A 6,000-nucleotide genomic window follows, 5' to 3' on the forward strand; every position below is an offset into this window, starting at 1 on the left:
ACAATTATGTCATCTCAAAATAACATGGCCAAAGGAAGTTCATCCCTACAAAATCATATAGTTAGGCTATGCTTCATTTTCGTCACACAAAGATGTTCCCAACTTCTATACCCCCGATGACAAGCCAAGCAATTGTTTCATACTCAAATAATCTCAAACTTTTTCAACCTTCACGCAATACATGAGCGCGAGCCATGGACATAGCACTATGGGTGGTATAGAATATGATGATGGGGATTGTGTGGAGAAGACAAAAAAGGAGAAAGTCTCACATCAATGAGGCTAATCAATGAGCTATGGAGATGCCCATCAATTGATGTTAATGCAAGGAGTAGGGATTGCCATGCAACGGATGCACTAGAGCTAAGAATGCTCAACAAAAGAAAACTAGTGGGTGTGCATCCAACTTGCTTGCTCATGAAGACCTAGGGCATTTTGAGGAAGCCCATCGTTGGAATATACAAGCCGAGTTCTATAATGAAAAATTCCCACTAGTATGAACAAGAAAAATTATGAGACTCACTATATGAAAATCATGGTGCTACTTTGAGACTCACTACATGAAGAACAAGGTGCTACTTTGAAGCACAAGTGTGGAAAAAGAGATAGTAGCATTGCCCTTTTTATTTTCTCTTTTTTTGGGCCTTTATTTTTTTCCTTGCTTTTTGGCCTTTCTCTTTTCTTTGATTGGGCAATGCTCTAATAATGATGATCATCACACTTCTATTGATTACAACTCGATACTAGAACAAGATATGACTCTATATGAATGCCTCCGGCGGTGTACTGGGATGGTGCAATGAATCAAGAGTGACATGTATGAAAAATAATGCATGGTGGCTTTGCCACAAATACGATGTCAACTACAAGATCATGCAATGTCAATATGACAAAAGTAAAGCATGTCATGATGATGATGATGATGATGGAAGTTGCATGGCAATATATCTTGGAATGGCTATGGAAATGCCATGATAGGTAGGTATGGTGGCTGTTTTGAGGAAGATATAGGGAGGTTTATGTGTGAAAGAGCGTATCATATCACGGGGTTTGGATGCACCGGCGAAGTTTGCACCAACTCTCAATGTGAGAAAGGGCAATGCACGGTACCGAAGAGGCTAGCAAATGGCGGAAAGGTAAAAGTGTGTATAATCCATGGACTCAACATTAGTCAAAAGAACTCATATACTTATTGCAAAAATTTAGAAGTCATCAAAAATCAAGTACTACGTGCATGCTCCTAGGGGGATAGATTGGTAGGAAAAGACCATCGATCGTCCTCGACCGCCACTCATAAGGATGCACAAGCCAGGTACACTTCATGCTTCAAATTTGTTACACAACTTTAACCATACGTGCATGCTATGGGACTTGCTAACTTCAACACAAGTATTTCTCAAATTCACAACTACTCAACTAGCACGACTATGATATTATCACCTCCATATCTCAAAACAATTATCAAGCATCAAACTTATCTTAGTATTCAACCCACTAAAAAGAAAGTTTCACATATCTTGAATACCAAGTATATTAACATTAAGCAAATTACCATGCTATTAACGACTCTCAAAATAATCTAAGTGAAGCATGAGAGATCAAGTTTCTTTAAAACAAACTACCACCGTGCTCTAAAAGATCTAAGTGAAGCACTAGAGCAAAAATTATCACGCTCAAGAAGATATAAGTGAAGCACATAGAGTAAACTATCAAGCTCAAAAGATATAAGTGAAGCACATAGAGTATTCTAACAAATTTCAATTCATACATGGCTCTCTCAAAAGGTGTGTACAGCAAGGATGATTGTGGTAGACTAACAAGCAAAGACACAAATAATACAAGACGCTCCAAGCAAAACACCTATCATGTGGTGAATAAAAATATAGCTCCAAGTAAATTACCCATGGAAGTGGACGAAAGAGAGGATGCCTTCCGGGGCATCCCCAAGCTTTGAATTTTTGGTGTCCTTGGATTATCTTGGGGGTTCCATGGGAATCCCCAAGCTTAGGCTCTTGCCACTCCTTGTTCCATAATCCATCAAAAGAATTCACCCAAAACTTGAAAACTTCACAACACAAAACTCAATAGAAATCTCGTGAGCTCCGTTAGAGAAAGAAAACAAAAGACTACTTTAAGTTACTGTAGTGAACTTGTTCTTTATTTGTATTGGTGTTAAACCTACTGTATTCCAACTTCTCTATGGTTTATAAACTATTTTACTAGCCATAGATTCATCAAAATAAGCAAACAACACACGCAAAACAGAATCTGTCAAAAACCGAACAGTCTGTAGTAATCTGTTACTAACGCAAACTTCTGGAACCCAAAAAATTCTACCAAAATTAGACGACCTGGGAAATTTGTTTATTGATCAGAAGCAATTGGAATCACTATTTTATCACGTTCTGGTGATTTTTGACAATTCGGTCACTGAGCGCAAAGATTCTGGAAATTACAGCAAGATCAAATAACTATCTTCCAAGAAGATCTAATAGGTTTAACTTGGCACAAACACTAATTAAAAGATAAAACCACATCTAAACAGAATCTAGATGGATTATTTATTCCTAAACAGAACCAAAAACAAAAAACATAAAATAAAATTGGGTTGCCTCCCAACAAGCGCTATCGTTTAACACCCCTAGCTAGGCATAAAGCAAGGATAGATCTAGGTATTGCCATCTTTGGTAGGCAATCCATAAGTTCCTCTCATGATAGATTCATATGGTAGGAAAGTGTTCCATTCCCTTCTTTAAGGGAAATTGGAATTTAATATTCCCTTCCTTCATATAAATAATTGCACCAATCGTTCTAAGGAAAGGTCTACCAAGAATAATAGGACATGAAGGATTGCAATCTATATCAAGAACGATAAAATCTACGGGCACATAATTCCTATTTGCAACAATAAGAACATCATTAATTCTTCCCATAGGCTTTTTAATAGTGGAATCCGCAAGATGCAAGTTTAGAGAGCAATCATCGAAGTCACGGAAATCTAACAAATCACACAAAGCTTTGGGGATAGTAGAGACACTAGCACCCAAATCACACAAAGCATGAAACTCGTAATTTTTAATTTTAATATTAATTGTAGGTTCCCACTCATCATGGAGTTTTCTAGGGATAGAAACTATCAACTCAAGCTTTTCTTCATAAGATTGCATTAAGGTGTCAACAATGTGTTCGGTAAAGGCCTTATTTCGACTATAAGCATGAGGAGAATTTAACACAGATTGCAACAAGGAAATACAATCAATTAAAGAGCGATTTTCATAGTTAAATTCCTTGAGATCCAAAATAGTGGGTTTAGCAATATCTAGATTTTTATTTCTTTCAATCCCTTTTTTATCAATTTCATCATCAGGATCTAAAAACTCAGAATTCTTAGAACGCCTTCTAGGTAAGGGAAGATCATAATCAGATTCATCAAGATTCATATTGCAAAACAAAGATTTAATAGGGGACACATCAATAACTTTCAGATCTTCATCTTGATTTTCATAGGATTTAGAAGAACATGCTTTAATAAAGGCATCTTTGTAAGCATGCATCCTAGCGGTTCTTTCTTTGCACTCATCAATGGAAATTCTCATGGCTTTGAGAGACTCATTGATATCATGCTTAGGAGGAATAGATCTAAGCTTTAAAGAATCAACCTCAAGAGAAATTCTATCAACGTTCCTAGCCAAATCATCAACTTTAAGCAATTTCTCTTCAAGCAAAGCATTGAAATTCTTTTGCGAATTCATAAACTCTTTAACACTACTCTCAAATTCAGAGGGCATCTTATTAAAATTTCCATAAGAGTTGTTGTAGGAATTTCCATAATTATTAGAAGGATTAGTAGGATAAGGTCTAGAATTAAAATTCCCTCTATACGCGTTGTTACCAAAACTATTCCTACCAACAAAATTCACACCCATAGATTCATTATTATTCTCAAGCAAAGTAGATAAAGGCATATTATTGGGATCAGAAGAAACACTCTTAACAAATAAATTCCTAAGTTCATCCATCTTTTCACTCACAACATTGATTTCTTCTATAGCATGCACTTTTTTATTAGTAAATCTTTTAGTATGCCATTGAGAATAATTGACCATAATATTATCTAGGAGTTTAGTAGCATCTCCTAAAGTGATTTCCATAAAAGTGCCTCCCGCGGCCGAATCTAAAAGATTTCTAGAAGCAAAATTCAATCCAGCATAAAATTTTTGTATAATCATCCACAAGTTCAAACCACGAGTAGGACAATTACGTAGCATTAATTTCATTCTATCCCAAGCTTGTGCAACATGTTCATGATCAAGTTGCTTAAAATTCATAATATCATTCCTAAGAGAGATAATCTTAGCGGGGGGAAAATACTTAGAGATAAAAGCATCTTTGCACTTGTTCCAAGAATCAATACTATTTTTAGGCAAAGATGAAAACCACGCTTTAGCACGATCTCTAAGCGAAAAAGGAAATAGCTTCAACTTAACGACATCATTATCGACATCCTTTTTCTTTTGCATATCACATAAATCAACAAAGCCATTTAGATGAGTAGCGGCATCTTCACTAGGAAGGCCGGCGAATTGATCTTTCATAACAAGATTCAACAAAGCGGTATTGATTTCATAAGATTCAGTATTGGCAAGAGGAGAAATCGGAGTGCTAAGGAAATCATTGTTATTGGTATTGGTGAAGTCACACAATTTGTAGCATCTTGGGCCATCACGATAAGCAAGCAAACTAACACACGAGCAAACAAAAGGCAAAGGGAAAAAGAGGAGGAGATTGGGAAAGAGAGGGCGAATAAAACGGCAAGGGTGAAGTGGGGGAGAGGAAAATGAGAGGCAAATGGCAAATAATGTAATGTGAGAGATAGAGATTGTGATGGGTACTTGCTATGTTGACTTTTGCGTAGGCTTCCCCGGCAACGGTGCCAGAAATGGCTCATTGACGGGAGAGTAAATCTTGACTTGACTTGGCGTAGGCCTCCCCGGAAACGGCGCCAGAAATCCTTCTTGCTACGTCTCGAGCTAGCGTTGGTTTTCCTCGAAGAGGAGGGGGTGATGCAGCACAGTAGCGTAAGTATTTCCCTTAGTTTTTGAGAACCAAGGTATCAATCCAGTAGGAGGTCACGCGCAAGTCCCTCGTACCTGCACAAAATGGTAGCAACTCGCAACCAACGCTTAGGGGTTGTCAATCCCTTCATGGTCACTTACGAGAGTGAGATCTGATAGAGATAATATTTTTGGTATTTTTGGTATAAAGATGCAAAGTAAAGAGTAAAAGCAAAACAAGTAAAATAAAGTAATGGAGATTGATATGATGAGAATAGACCCGGGGGCCATAGGTTTCACTAGTGGCTTCTCTCAAGAGCATATATATTCTACAGTGGGTGAACAAATTACTGTTGAGCAATTGATAGAATTGAACATAGTTATGAGGTTATCTAGGTATGATCATGTATATAGGCATCACGTCCGTGACAAGTAGACCGACTCCTGCCTGCATCTACTACTATTACTCCACTCATCGACCGCTATCCAGCATGCATCTAGAGTATTAAGTTAAAAACAGAGTAACGCCTTAAGCAAGATGACATGATGTAGAGGAATAAATTCATGCAATATGATAAATACCCCATCTTGTTATCCTCGATGGCAACAATACAGTACGTGCCTTGCAACTCTTTCTGTCACTGAGTAAGGACACCGCAAGATTGAACCCAAAGCTAAGCACTTCTCCCATTGCAAGAACTACCAATCTAGTTGGCCAAACCAAACGGATAATTCGAAGAGACTTCCAAAGATAACTCAATCATACATAAAAGAATTCAGAGAACATTCAAATATTATTCATAGATAAGTTGGATCATAAACCCACAATTCATCGGTCTCAACAAACACACTGCAAAAAGAAGATTACATCGAATAGATCTCCACGAGAGAGGGGGAGAACATTGTATTGAGATCCAAAAAGAGAGAAGAAGCCATCTAGCTACTA

This window comes from Triticum urartu, chromosome 2 (genome assembly GCF_003073215.2).
Source record: "Triticum urartu cultivar G1812 chromosome 2, Tu2.1, whole genome shotgun sequence".
In the NCBI taxonomy this organism is placed as follows: Eukaryota; Viridiplantae; Streptophyta; class Magnoliopsida; order Poales; family Poaceae; genus Triticum; species Triticum urartu.